The sequence below is a fragment of the Numida meleagris genome, chromosome 2 (assembly GCF_002078875.1).
Source record: "Numida meleagris isolate 19003 breed g44 Domestic line chromosome 2, NumMel1.0, whole genome shotgun sequence".
NCBI lineage: Eukaryota > Metazoa > Chordata > Aves > Galliformes > Numididae > Numida > Numida meleagris.
The window spans coordinates 39,772,036-39,788,325 of record NC_034410.1 but is presented as its reverse complement, the minus strand read 5'-3'; positions in this window follow the sequence as shown (position 1 = coordinate 39,788,325).

The following is a 16,290-nucleotide window of genomic DNA, read 5'->3' as shown; positions in this document are numbered from 1 at the left end:
CTGCTTATGGGTACTAAAGAGCTTTCTTAAAGTAAGTTTCATTTAGCAATCTGCTGATTTGTAATGGTGGCAGTTCTATCCCAATGCAGGTGCAAATGCAAAATTTAAGCTTTATTTATTTACAGATTTTACATCTTTACTACTTCCTCTATGTGCTGCACTCTGACAGGCAACATTATCATAGTTTACTGGGCATAAAATACCAGTCTGGAACCAATTCTGCCTTTCTTTAAGTGAAGATACTAATGAACATGGAAAATGTTGCATATTAATTGGTTCTTTCAGAGGGACTGGAATGGGAAATGGAAACGGCAAAGGAAATAGGCATAAAAATAAACCATTCTTGTACTGTAAAATTCCTGATCTCCTGGAATTTTTCATAAGGTGAAGTAAAGGAAAATCCTCATGGCTGCTGTATGTGCATTTAAGCATTTTAGAAGCATACAAATAAGAATATTTATGCTTTAAGATACCAACATCATTTTTAAACAACATTTTCTAATTGCAAATGGCATATGCTTCATGTATTTCTTGGCAGCTTCATTTGGAATAGACACAAGTACCTCAAAAAGTGTAGGATTTCATAAGAAAAAAAAAAAGCAGCATAGACTGCTGTATATATTGAGAAGTCTGCCAAGGGTATGGGAAGTCAGAGCAACAGATAGGCTGGCCTCCCTCCCCCAAGCTCCACCGCTATGAACTAAACCAGGAACATTTGCTTGGGACAGGACTACTTTATTGAAGAAAGCCTTATGTGACTAGGTAAAAAAGAACAGTATGTGCTTAGGCTAAGCCAATCGCCCAAACTCATTTTCCATAAACAAGGCTCTGCTACAGAGACATAACTCTGTTTAATCCTGTCTGGATGACTTCATTTGCTAAGCACTCCAGAGCTTGCCATAGACCACGTGATTCACCCAGCTCCATTCACTCTGCAAAGTGGCTCTCTCTTTGACTCTGAGGAAGCAAAAATGTTCATTTGTCAAAGTATTAGCAATAGTTGTCCCACTGGACCACAAATATCCTAAAAGGTAACTCTCCCTTCCAGGAAATGTCTTTCCAAACCATTGTATTTCACTGATTCGTATTGTTTTCTCTTTGTTTTAAAATAACGTCAAACACTTCCAACATGTATTTGCAGTTATTTAGTAATTCTAGCCACTGGATTGCCACTGGTGAAGAGTCTCTTCTGAATATAAAATAAACTTAAATTTTGATTTCTTACCAATATTATATTTTAGGTGCATATTACATAGCTGCTCCATGAAGAATATAATTTTTTCATTAACTTTTATGCATTTCTTTTATTCATCCCTTTTCTGTGTCCCCTTACTCATAGCATAAAATCCTTTTCCTTTCCACAGAAAAATTATTTGAACACTTTTGGAGTGAATGTAATACTTGTGCATGGAGAAGGATTGGCAGAACTGCAGATCAAAGGCCTGTTTCTGTACAAATTTCTGAGTGCTGGCAGCACTGCAGCAAGTTTTCCTGACACCATTCCTCAAGCTCTCTTGGAGGTATGGCAGCTGAGAGCTAGAGCACTCTGGGAAGCTGAGGTGCAGTGTGCTGGGGATGTGGCCAGGCAGCAGTGGCTTCACATCTCCTCCCAGTGTAGCTCTTGGCTCATCTGCTACATGTCAAGTAGTTTACTTCAACTGCAAAGCAGAATAAGCTGGATTTCAAGTGCCTTTATGCCTCATATCCAAAGTCTCTGTAAGCTAGCTCTAGTGTGCAGGCAGCGACACAACTGAATGGACAATCACAGACTTGTAGAAGTTGGAAAAAGACCACTAAGATCATCATCTAGTCCAACTGGCAATCCATCTGCCCCATGCCCACTGCCATGGCCCTCAATGCCACATCTATGCGCTTCGTGAACTCCTCCAGGGATTCTGACTTCACCACCTCCCTGGGCAGCCCATTCCAGTACTTAATCACTCTTTCAGAGAAGAAATGTTTCCTAATATCCATCTGAGGCTCCAGGACAGTTCATGCTGTGGCCTCGAAGGTGAGGTTTTCAAAATATGAACTCGGTGTACTGATTTCAAATTGTGGATTTGTTTTTGCTTTATTATTACTGAGCTAAGGAGTTTGGTTATATGACTAAGAAGGGGGTCTGGGCAAATCACTAGAAGTATTCAGAGTGGGCTCCAGCATTAAACAGAGGGCAGTGATTATGACTGTAAAAAGAAATCTGATCCGTGACATCACTGATATGAAACTGCAAAATCATCAAAGCCTGAATTTGTCACATCTTTGCTGTACAGCAGAGTGTCATGTCAGGAACTCAGAACTGGAACAGAAAGAAAGAACTCAGAAATATCCATCATGGTGCTGCACCAATTATTGTGGTTGGCTTGACTGTGTTTTACTGATGTGAATTCATTCACATTCAGAGTTTACACCAATGGCCTCGACAAGTTTTCTGTTAGCCCTAGTCCATTTTCTGACTCTTCTAATAGATCAGGAAACCAACACAGATGCCATGCCTTAAATCTGGATCAATCTGTGATTTCATCCAAACAGGAGATACTAAAACATAGACTGAAACTACAATATTTATTCTCAAAATTCAACCACAGTTTCACAGACTGAAAAACATTTTCCAATTAAAGTTTTGTCAGAAGCAATATATTATCCTCGAAAAACTTAGTTTGAAATTTCTTTGAGCAAGAAGAAAAGAAAAAAAGCAAAAACTGGAAAATTCCAAGCTACCTTCCCAGAACTCACTATGAAAGAAGGCTCAACATGTGTGGTGCTTTGCAAAATATAAGGAGATGATTAGCCTGTGCTAAGGAGGTCTTATGAAACAACATCTATTCATGTTAGATATCTGAGGCAGAGGGGAGGGTCAGTCTTCTTGCAAGATGGAAATATACCGTAGCTGACTCAGAGTTTTGTTCTTTCTGCTGTTGGCTTTGTTTCAAAATGGCTTTCAGGATGGTTTTAAGTTCTTTACGATCTCAACTACTGTAAGCGTTATTGGTTTTTGTTTGTTTATTTATTGCTGCTCAGTTGGTCTGATCTCAAATTCTGGAACAGTGCCTCTTGCAGAGAGATCACTCACTCATTTCTGCATTGTCTCCATTTGTAGATTTGGGTTTTATTCCATTAGTGTGCCCTCTCACACACTGGAGTTACATGCATATACATACCTGTGGAAGTATGCATAAACAATATGCATATATTTGTTTTGATGAAAAATGTCTCTAGTGGTTTAGAAAATGCTATAGCATGAAAAGAAAGGCATTACGTACTTAAACAAGAACTATATACTAAATCCATTTCCTGTTACATGAGGGTTCAGAAGAGTTCCCAACACACAGTGTCACAGGCTGAATATTTTCTGCACAGAAAGATGTTTTTAGTCAGGTTCTGCAGGTGGGAAAAAAAACCCACAATACAAATCTTTGTCTTTTATTGCCTCAAAAAAAATAAAATCTGTTACACAAAGTAGTAACAGATGGAAAAATAAAGAACCGGATTTCTGAAGTTAATAAAAAATAGTCAACAGTTCCAGTTAATCCTGTATTCAGACTTGCCTAGGAATTTTGAAACCCCTAACCAGAAATGCAGAGTACAATCAAGTCATCATCCCCAAATGGATGATATTTTATTTAGATGAAGTATTTAGATATCCCACTCCTCACTGGATATTGAGACAGGGACTCTTTGGCCACAACACACTATTCTTCAGAACTACTTAAATGGAGTTACTGGACTGGACATTTCACAAGAAAAAACTTCACAATTTATCTCCCAGTTAACGCTCTTCTGAATACGTTGTCCAAAAACCAATTTTTAAGAACTTAGCCTACTATATAGATTAGTAGTATTTATCCTATCCACCTTTTCTTACTGCTTGAATAATAATAAGAAAGCAAAAGTCTTTTTTTTTCCTACTGTTATGTCTTTAGGACAAAACGGGAAAGAGAAGGACCTGCATCTCAGTTAATATTTACTTCTCATTGGGGTTGTCTCTCTGCAACTCTTGTGAGAATACCACGAAACAGCCTAGTTAAAATATTACGCTATTCATCTTGCTCCTTGCTGCTTCTATGACATTTTGATCTTAAGAAGAACAATGTCAGCCGATCTCAGCTGGGTTTGCTTGGTAATTTCTTTTTTGCTCCTTTTTGATCTGTGTCTCTCTCCCTTTCTCAGTGTCTTGCTGATGGAAACTCTTCTGCTTTTTCCCCAATAAGTCTTTTTTTTTTTTTTTTTTTTAATGACATGATGTTGCAAAACAAATGAGAAAAGGATATACTGTAAAAACCACATTTTTGTTAAGATTACATGCCTGGGAAGAATTAAGAATATTCATATGAAAACTGAAACTGTCCCTGTCCCACAGATGGAAGGAACATTGATGAGAAACAGAGCTATTATCAGCTGCTGGGGTAAGAGAAGGTACCGTCCCAGATATTTTCCTAAATAATGAGGATGGACAATGTTTTAAATCAGAGGTCCCCTTATGCTTCTGTCTCCTGTTTGCTTCTTTCATCTCACAGCATGGGGCTTTTATCAGAAGGACTGAGCAGAGACAGGGTGGAGATCCTCTTGATGGCAGGGTGCGGTTTTTTTATAGTTGAAAAGACTCATCCCTCCATTGTATTTACAGGAAAAGACAATCAATCTCTGCAGCATGTCCTCATCCTAATGCAGTTACTGCACACACAGATAAGAATGAAATCCAAACTTCCTTCTGTCCGCAGGCTTCATCTAATTTACTACAATTCTGAAGATCTGCCATGGACTGTAACACTGTCATATGACATATAACTTGGGAAGAGACTCCTTGAGAAAGTAAAATCTTTAATTTGGATTTAACCATGTTTATTTGAAGTATTATAACAGATTTTAAACTGGGCATTTGAGATGGATAATAGTAGGTATCTATTTAGCTCCTGTTTCTAATTTAAAAAGTTTCATTCTAACACTAAGCAATCCGCTTTAGGAGGATAGAAAGCAGTATCCTCTCCAAAGCTGCTCCTCTCTCAGCTTTGATGTGGGACTCATGCCCACACCTTTCCTGCTCCTGTCCTGCTCAGCTTCCTGCCATAGATGTAGAGGAAAAGCCTAGAGAGCAGCACAGCAGAAGGGAACTGGGCAGGAGAGAGAGCATATTGGCAAGGAGCATGCACTGGGGCTGAGCTGCAAGGGGTATTAACCATGCCATTCGGGTTCACCTATTCTCTGGTGAAAGGAGACTATGAGTGAAGTGGCTGCACAAGAGCTTCAGAGTGGAGCACTACCCCAGGTGCCAGCCTTCAAGAAGTTTTTTTCATTTTTTCAGTGCTACTCGTAATTGACCAACTGATCACATTATATCAATGGCATACATCTCCAAAGCTCCACAAGACTTCCTCCTCATGTGCCACCCCAGATGTCACAGTCCCTGTACCAGCTGGGGTAAGGAGGAGTGGTGGACTCCTCTGCAGCCAGTGAGGCCTTCTGCTGAGCCCCATCACAGGATCCCAATTTGCACAGACCTGGAGAAAAACAGAAAATAGATAAATATGGAAGGAATGGTATGATGTTGCACTAACAAAGCTGCAAGAATACAGGGCCCTTAGCCTGCCATAGAATCACTGCAGCACGGGGTGTAATGGAGCTCCTCGAGACAAACTTTCCTGTCTCTAGGCCTGTTTTTTCTTTCTACCAAAAATAGTTTAAATATTAAAAATAAGTTTTGAAGTGTTTTTAGTTTGTTCTTAGTGCTTAAAATGTTACTTGAAATGTCTTTTTTTTTTTTTTTAATCATTTTAGGAGACGAGGAAACTGAAAAAAAATAACATTTAAGTTATTTTTTCAAGATGGTGGAAGAATTAGCAAGAAAGCTCTTATTTTATGAGTTATATATTTAACAGTAGGTGTATCAACACAGCTCTGGAATAAAGCAGATAGATATAACCATATTTGACAGGACATTTTGACAAAACCTTCCCTCTTTTTTTTTGTGTGTGTGTGTTGTCAGAGACATGAAAATAGATGCCTTTTTGTATGCTTCCCTCTCCTTTTTCCTTTTCAAAATGAGTGATTTTGATGAAAATATACTTTTCCCACTAAAAAATTCCTTTGGTGAAAGCCACGTTTTTGTTTTTGCTGAAAAAAAAATACCTTCAGAATAGCTCTAGTTCAGAATTTGCTTTCACTCTCGCAGTTATGCTACCACATGATTTCCCCCTACATGTTGTGAGTACAACCTTCAAGAACATAATGATTAGTATTGAAGATACAGCTTTGTACTATTTTACAGCAACATTCCTTACATCAAAACATCACTACCTGAAATATCCCAAACTAAGGCAAGATAAGGCAGACATGGCCGTGTAAATGCCACAGAGTCAGAAAGCAAAGCTGGAAGGACTTTTTTCCTGAGGTATTGTGCAGATAGAGATGAGGCCACATGCTTGGTAGAAATGTGGTAGTCCTGTTTTTTGAAGAGTGAGAGGAACCAGAAGTGAAGGTACACACCCAAAATGAAAGGTGAGGAGATGGAGGGGGTTGTCCTGTGGAGCAAATGTGGCTGAAAGCTTTTAGCAGCACTGCCTGCTTGCAAACTCAGCAGCTCAGTGTGTAGGCCATCTATAGCGCACCTATAATAGCAGTGGTGCACACATCAGCGACAGCCCCTGGAATATAACCCATTTGCTGCTAGGCCATCGTGTTAAGCCACTGGATGGACATGTTTTTATACAAACATTAAAATATAGCATTGAAAACATACAGTATTTATCTGCAGCTGCCAGCTCTGTATCTCCTGCAGCCATTTTACTTCCTCACGTATACATGTATTTACATCATTTACTAAATGTGTGTTATTAAGCTGACTGTTAGGGCTCCTCTGGAGTGGTTACCAGTGGATTATGTAAACATATCACTGCTACAATTTATAGCACTCCTGTTATTTACCCAACAGAACGTGTAACTGTTCCAAGTGAGCCATTACCGTCTGCCACGTGAAGTAAATCTATCTTCAGCTGCTTTTGCTAGCGTGAGTTATAACCACACTTAACATTTCAATAGTGCCATACACATAGAAAGATCTCAGTGCGCCTTATAAACATTAATGAATGAATTTAGATTTAAAAGCAGTCCCATGTGGCAAGAATTAGACGTAAGCCAATATTTCACGACCATGTCCCAATTCAGGAGGAGGTTTAGTATGGGTACCAACTTCAGTGTGGCTGCTCATGCTGGGAGCTTCCCATGTGCCCATGTTCCCAGGTGACTATGAACCTACAGGGCCCACAGCATTTATTTTTCATCTCTTTCTGTTTGCAGAACACGATCAGCTTACAATCTTAACACAGGAGGTCTCTTTGCAAACCAGCCTCTTAATTCTGCGAGACATTTGGTTTGAATTTCATGCGCACGTACGCACACATACCACATAGTGAGTTCATTCTTTCCTTGCATTCTGTGCAAGCTCTTTGCAGAAGAATGTTTCATCCATTAGTCATCCCACTGCATCGCGCTCTTAGGAGCATCAGGGGGGCAGATACTAAAATCAGCCAGAGTTTTCCCCATCTGGGCAGCATGGATGGTGCTGTGCAATTGGACATTTCTGCTTGCTGGAGGTTTTGAGTCCCAAAAGCTGTTAGCAGAGAGGAGCTACAGGTGTCCAGACCAGAATATTAAAAAGCCACAAGTGTCCACTGTGGAAGGACAGGAACATGATAGTGAGTAGAAAACAAAAAATTATCACTATATACTGATTTTTTTTTCATTTGAAATCCAAGCTTTTGGATTTCTCAGGTATGCCATGACCAAATGGCATTGCCATGAACTTACCTTCTCAAGACAGCTCCTACAGGAATAAGGAAAAGTGAAATGAAATTTTATATTAACTTCATTATGAACATAAATACAAAAAGTCAAATTGTCCTCTCACTTACAATGGCTGCTGGAACACTGAAAGCAATGGAACACACAGGAGAAGAAAATCACGCCTTCTTATCTGATTTAACAAAAAGGTCCAAAACTCTCAGATGAAACATCTTGGTAAATACGGTCCCTATGATAAAGAGTAATCAGTTCATTTAAAAGGGATCATAGGAGGCATCAATTTTTAAGGATACTGCTGATGTACGTATGTATGCATACTCCTGCAGTTGTGAGCTGATGTAGCATGACCTATGCATGATAGCATAGGTGACAGAACACTGAATGTCTATATTAGTGACATTCAGATCCATGCATATTTACCTGCCTTCTTAGATGCTACTGGGAGGCCAGGCTGCATATATATGAAGTAAACACTAGTTGAAGAATTGACAGATGTGCATCTTGCAACAGCTTGACATTCTGTGAGCTGGCAAATTAACTGCAGGAGAAACCAATGCGTAGCAGGAAAACAACTCATGGAAGGTCACAGCTGACCTCCTCCTGCTACTTTATCATATCCTCTTCTGTTATTTACTGCTTCCCATTCACCCTGAAGAGACACAGGAAAATGCAACGTCTGGGAAACTGGTGGAAGTCACCCCCTTAGCACTTAATGAACTGGGTTCTTGTCTTACAACTGATTAGCATTGCTGTACCTCCATTTATATCCATGGTGTTCAGTTTTGATTAACACTTGCATAACTAAGGTGAGCATAATTTCCATGGACTCACATATTTGGTATTTGATTTAAAGCAGTGACAGAGCAGGGATTTCTATATAAGCAGCAGTCCTTCTGCTAAAAACTAAATTCTGGGATCTGGGATGCTGATGACAAAATATTCTCTGCTTCTGAATTTTTTTTCTGCCTTTTCAAGGATATCTAAGCAATTTAGAATGGACAGGACAAGCGCACAGTCTTACAGTACAGAGAGACACTGAAATGACAGATGAAGATGAATGATACACTCATAAAAAAAGAGAGCTTTGAATTTCTCTTCTTCTGTAGATTTAATTTAAGTCAGATCCTTCAATATTGTATAGATGTGGTTTATACTAAAGAGCTTGAGAACAATCCCTAAGCAGTGAATTGAACACTTTATCATTCAAAAATGTAATACAAAACTGAGTTAAAAATACAAGGTATGAAAGACCTGGGAAAAAAAAAAATAATGGCCATATGCTCATAGCTCCTAATGATAAATGATGTCTCACATGTAGATTGAAATTCACTTTCCTTTTGCTTCTGATGAGTTTTTCCATTTTAGATTCCTGAAATAGAAAAAGAGGTCCTGAAATATTTCTAATTACAAGGAAATTCTGAATTGGAAAAAATATACCTCATTTCTTTACAAGCCTCTTAATGGTTTTCTAAGAGATACATCATGTGCCAATTTGAAATCCAGCAGATGTGGATGCATTCCAACTCTCTCCAGATAGTAGAAGTTTGTATGCAGCTGGGCTCTGTGCATTACCAAAAAATAAATGGTTATTTGAAACCTAAATGTATGGGTCCTTTGTACTATTTCTTTGGGTACAGCATAAGACATAAGAAAGGTTTACATTTGATCTTTCAGCATGAAAGGCTTTGTAGGACAGGGTGAAGGAGCCTCCCCCATCAGCACAGGTTGTGGGAATGACCCTGTTCCGGCCCTTCTCTCAGCTCCCACTGTAATGGCACTCCTCTATAATGGGAACAAAACACACAGGCAGAGTAGGGAATGCTAAAACTGTATTTTCCTTCTCATGGTCCATTAACAAAACATACGTCAGAGAGGTTTCAATTTACAGAGGGAGCCAGGCAGGCCTAAGAGCACAAAAATAGAGGAAAATCAAAGAAGTAGTTTAAATTCTCTGTCTCTTCCTCCAGTCCCTACAGTGGCCACTGTAACTGAAATCAAAGCACATGGTTTATGCCACTACCAGATAGGATTTGGAAGTTAGAAATTCAGAACTTTTAAGTTAGCATCCTGTGAGCAGTAGTTTAACCAAGAGTCAAGAGTTCCTTCCAAATTATTTTGTTCTATGTTTCTATGATGATTACTTGTAAACAAGTCTACTAGTGAAAAGATTCAAGTGACAACAGCTTTTCTGAGCTCTTGATCCATTTTCTGTTTAGGAAACGAACGTCATACTTTTCAGGAAGCAAAAGGGAAGCGAAGTACAAATGCGAAGATGCAAATCAAAACAGCTTTTGAATGACCAGGTCAGAAAACTGACCTCCTCTTACATGTGTCCCCATAGTAATGAAGAGATTTAGAGTATTTTCCTTCCTGTTGTAGTCATAAAACTTCAAACTTCACAGTAAGGCACCCCAAACGATGCCTTCCCACTTTATTTTTTTTTCCCAAATGAATTTCAGGTCACACAGTAGTTCTGCCTCTTGTCTACAAATAATCAGCTTTGATATCCTCCTGGAAAGACTAAGGCAGGCATTATGTTTATCCAAATCCCAGCATTTAAATGACAGTACTAAATAAGGAGCATAGTCACTGCCTCTATTCAGTGAACAGCCTCCTGGAAATCCTTAGCCATCTTTGCAGAGGCATGCAGGACTTAGTTAGGTGCAAAGTGTCTGACAGTAAGGAAAAGCCACAAAGGTGCTGCAAGTTTAAATTAGATTATCTATTTGAGGAAAATGCAATGGAGTTAATAATTTCATGAGACTACTCAGATGCTTGCAACTAGGCTTATTTGCACAGGTTTCTTGAGATCAGAGAGCCTGAAATTTTAGAAGACTTGTATTGAGCTTGTCAGGTAATAATATTTCTTTTCCAATTCTGTCACCACATAACTACAGGGTATAACAAATATCAGTGTTTATTTACCAGAGTTTTGTTTTCCTATCGCTACTAATCATACTCTGCCAGTATAAGGAGCAATTGTTCATACCAAACAATACATGCACCAGTCTACTCTACTCACTCACTTAAGCACACTACTGATTTTTTTTGCTGAGACATTGACTTTATCAGCATACGTTAAATCAACTTAACATGCTTTGGATCCCTTGCCTGTAGTCTTGTCTGAAAGCACAGGCTGAACACTCCCGTCAGTTCCATCTCCTTCCACATCAAATGTATTAGAGTGAATAGAGTGGCTGGAGGTAATCACTGAAGATAACATTTAGCTCCAAACTGATAAATGATCCAGTCACTCCATCCAATTGCCAGGTATTTTATATGACAGCTTTTGTTTATGGCTGAATGGAGATGGCTGTAAGGAGAAGTGGCTTCCTGGTAAAGACGAAAGCAAAAGCCAAAGAATAATGATTTCATAATTTTACAAGTGCCTCCAGATAAAGATGTACTTAAAAGCAATAGTTTAATCATTGCAAATACAGCCTTTTCTAAGGAAAAGAGAAATACAAAGGCTGAGGAGAACAACCTACGAGAAATGGTAGCTTTATTTTGGGGAAAAACATAAGTTTCAAAATACTCAGATTAAAGTTTACCCAGAAATTACTTGTGTGGGTTTTGAGATTCCTAGAAAGTGGTTAGATACCTGTGAGATGCATAAGTAGGCTCTACTATCAATACTGAAATGAGTCACTCCCCAGTTCTGATAAATGTTCAAAGGCAGGGCTTTGCATGGGATCTGCAAGACTGCATTTTTCCCCAGTAAAGGTTGTTGTGTATTGCCTAGGTACATTCTCGCAGAGACCCATGGCTATGTGGTAATGCAGTCTGCGTTGGAGAGAGTGTGCGCCAGTGCCTGTATATAGGGACATGTGAGAGCTTTGTATAGAGGTATGTGTGTCTCCATACAGTCTGAAGAGCTACTGCTCCCCTCGTCACTTAAGAACCAGTCCACACCACAGTAAATATCCCCTGGGATCTTAAATGGTCCTTGAAGTGGATGTTCTGGTCATATTTTCCCAGTCTTAAAAGGGAAGTTTCTTCTATCACTTCCTTTATAAACCAGAACGGCAAATAACGGGCTAATTCTGCAAAATGTAAGTCTCCCTGTGCTCCACTGATGCTGTCTGCATGGAGAGAGCTCAGTGTCTTCCAGGATTTGAAGCAAACATAGATCACTCCAGCTGTGCTGCCTTAACCACTACAATTCCCAGGATTAAACTACCTACACCTCCATGTAGAATGATGATTCCCACTTTCCCCTCTTTATAATAGTTACCACAGAGATGGGGTTATCAGCCACTGAGTCTGGCTCTGCTTTACAGCGTGTCTCCTGGAATGCTGCTGTGGAAATATACAGTGTTGATTAGTGCAGCTCTAGGGACCTTTTCAATATAGGGATAAATGCTTTGCATTTTATTCCTGCCAAATATAGAGTATGCTTTAAGATAGATTGTATAATGCAACTGCAGCTCCCCACCATCCCCAAATAAAATAGAGAGGCACCAACCTGAAGGGACACTGCCAACTGATTCTATATCCAAAGTATAGGGCTTTTGTTTTCCTCTAGTGCTTCTAGGAAAAACAGATGACTCAATAGAAAGAGGAGATGGGGAGAATCCTAGGAATTTCATTTCAGAAAATGAAACCTAACCTCGGCTATCTAGAAGAAGGGAAATCCAAGACAGGCCCACAAAACTATTCATCCTCATCTTGAGAGAGGTGGGTTGGACTACAGCCTGGAGCTGCCTGCTGCTGTTTCTGTCCCCAAAACGAACTAAGATAATTCGCGGAGATTAAGGGGCAAGCCTTAAGATGGCTGCAGTTAAGATGTAATTAATACAACCCGTGTACTGAAGCCTACTTCTTACATAAAAGAAAAAAATGTGAATTCTAGTGAGTAAATGACAGGCTCTATTTTCCTTTTAATATAGGTTACAGTTTCAAGCAGCTTTTTATACCCTCTCTTTCTAATCTAGGATTTAAATGATTAGTTCTTGCTTCTTATAGATTTTGCTCTTGTTTACAAACTGAAAAGTCTCATGCTTGGTCCTAATATTTTGTAAACACAATGACATAATTATGTATATGAATAGGCACCAGAAAACAAGGCTTCAGGCTGGAAGGAAAATGAAGCTCTGCAGGGCTGAGGGAATATGGCCTTGAAGCTGAAATAAGAAGAAAGAGAGGAAGGGAATTTTAAAGATGCCTGCTGATAAATGCTTTTGTGGTCCTGTAAAATGGTCATATTCACTCTGGAGTCAGATACGTGCAAGTACAAATCTAGGAAAAATGCCAAATAAAATTATTTTAGTTTGGGGAACTGTTTCTTGTGCAGAATACTAAAAATGTAAAGTTCCCCTCCGCAGCTTTCTCTTTTCCATTTCTCTGGCATTATCACAGAATGCGTTACAACTCAATGGCAGTGGCATTTTCATAGCCATGTTGGCTGAGCAGTATTAGCTTGTGTGAGCCCGCCTGCTGCTTCTCCCTCAGCCCAGAAGAAAGGTTTGCATGTGTGAAGAGCTAACTGTGTTCTCCAAGAGCTTCGGCTGCTCTAATGCAAACTACGGCCTCTACTTTTCAAGCTTACGGTTTCTTCAAAAAGAACAGGCAGACACCTTTAGTGTCAGAGGTGACTCAACAAGAGCAGGATCAATGTTTCCCAGCAACAAAGGCCAAACAAGAATTGAATGAGTGTTTCTGTCTAGCAAGCAAAAAGGCAGGAATAGTGCTGGGGGAAAGCAACAACAAGCAAGGAATGTAAAAGAGGACTTTGGGAATAACACCCGACACCTGCAGCCTCACTGGCAGGCAGCTCTCTGCAAAAATGACTCATACTAATTTGGAAGTGTAGAGGAAAAGCTTTGGCAGCACGGCGAAGGAGGCAACTCTCATTCCATGGAACCAAAACACTGTTCTTTAGAAAACAGTGTATTCAATGTCATTTTAATCTCACTGGGATTGTTTCCCAAGATCAGGAAAGGAAAAGAACAGTGGGTGAAGGGCTAATCAACATCCCACCGCTAATAAGTGTTACTGAAGAGCTATAGTGTTTCTCGCTGATAAACAGATAATTTCAGATTGATTTAAAAGCTGTAATTATTCCAAGTCCTTTGTGGAAGGAAAAGATGACACTGGGGTGCTGGGGAGGAGATGGCAGAGGTGAGATTTCAAAAAATGCTCTGCTTTTTTTTTTTCCCAAAACTCCTTTCCTTAATTTCTGAGAGCAAGATTACTTCTTGATAGAAGTAACAGCTGAAAAATCCCAACATATATAAAGCGCAACGTGTGGGCAACATTTGGCATTAGAGATGTTGGAGTTCAAAACTCACACCTACTATGATATCCAGAAAAGTCTCCATCTCTACTTCCATTACAGCAGGAGCTCATTGTGACTTTGGCTCTCTGCTGTTCTTGGACAAAAATAAAATGACATCACAGAAAATGGACACTTCAGATTGCCACCATCTGTTTTATCCAGCATCCATCTTTCCTAAAGCTGCAACACTGCAGCTTCAAGCAAGGATATTCCTGAGAACATATTAAATTAGGATTGTTTTTCTTATTTTTCCTTCATTTCTTGGAAATAATAATAAGCAAATAAATTTCAAGAGTTTCCCCTTAAAATAAAAAATTCCCCAGTATTTTTTCCCCAAATATCCATAATGACTGACTATTCAAATACATTGAAAAAATTGAAAATAGAGACCATCACAAACTCTTACTTGATCCACAGCACTCAGAGTGTCAGAAATAGCAAAACCCTGAGAGTCCATGGATGAGGAGGAAGACTGGGATACTGGAATCAGCACTCCAGATCAGCAGCAAAGGTGTCCAGAATAGGTTTTTACACAGAGCAGGCTTTTTATGTGGCTTATGTAAGTCCTACTTCCCACATGAGCCACCATTAAAACAACAACAACAAACAAACAAACCCTTCCAATCTTTATTTCTCCCAAATATACAAGGAGGAAAGTTCTAGGTAATTTAGGTCAATTTTAGGAAGAAATATGTTGACTCTTTTTCACTCACAGTACCTGTAAATTACTTGTACAGATATAAATAGCCATTTTTTTCAGGAAAGAAAAGGAGAAAACTCTACAGTTCTTATCTGGAAAAATGTCAACGGTGTCTATACAAAAGCCCTGAGAGAGGCCCCCAGCTGGAACTTTCAGCTGTACAACAGAGGGACCAATCCCCAGGTGGATGAAAGACTCCTTGGGCTTCTGGGCTCTAAGTGCCTTTGAGTTCCTGCAAGCTATAAAAACTCATACAAGTCCCTTGGTACTGAAGAAGTGACTGTTGCTGGGATCTACAAACTCCTGCCAGGCAAAGAAGCGTGAAATGACAAAAACCTCATTATGGCTTGCTGTCAGTTTGGTAAAACAGATAGAGTTCCACAAATCGTTCCAGATGAGATGAGTCACCCTTTTCTGACAAAAAAAAAAAAAAGTCTTAAATGGAGAACTGGAGAATATCCAACCCATTCTATTCTTGGGATGCCTAGAAATTCCCTTGCAATAGACTTCCTCCTGTTCTTTGACCTACAACAAAGCACAACCACAGCTAACAGAGCTCTGAGCAGCCTGCTTAAGTTGGTCAAGCCTCAAAGCACATTTCCCACGAGTATCTTATTTCAAGGAGCACCACTACTTCCAGGCTAAAAGCACCTTCACCACTGTCACAGAAACGTGCTCTCCTTTTTGCTGCAATTGCTAAAAATCTTTGCCCTCAGAAACAGAGCAAAAGAGCTGAAAAAACAGAAAGTCCATTTAATAAAGATAGTTCATCCAAATGCAGCATACTTTTCAGAATGACTGGTATTTTAAACATCTCTAAATGTGCCCTACAATTTAATTTTGGCAGTTGAGGAGGTACATATCAGATTTACAGTAAACTGGAAAAAAGTTAATGATTCCCTGATTTTCCATGAATCATTATATCCTTAAATGCAAATTTTGACAAGCCTAGCCACACGAAACACGATTTTCTGCCCTTGTTAGAAATGAGCCTTGCCTCATGTGACTGTGTGCTTGTTAAGTGCGGCACCTATCTGTCCATCTAGTTGCCAATAATATGGTTAACCAAGCATGGCAGTAGAACGGTAGTCTCAGACACATTAAGTTCCAAGCAGCTCAGTGAAGGCAGAGAGCAAGGTAGATTCAGGCAGGTTATTAGCATCTCCTGTGAGGGAGAAAGATGCAGTACTTACTAGATACCCAAAAGCCTGCAATATCAAAGTGTCTAGAAATGACCCCCTGCTAGAAAGGCTGGAATAGGACCTTGAATTCTAGGCTGTGAAGTCAGCCACCAAAGAAATTCATATGAAAATATGTTTCCTTCCCTTGAACGCCTATGGAAAAGAACTGGATTTTTTTTTTTAAATAGAAGAAAACAGGAGAATGTTAACTTTTATCACAGCAGTCTTCATCATTTTCTACCACTTCTTTAGTACAAAGATTAGTGTAATTAGGAGTCTACCAGTTTTGGATACTCACAGTTTTGGTGTCAACCTGGCTATGATAGTTTATGTGAGAC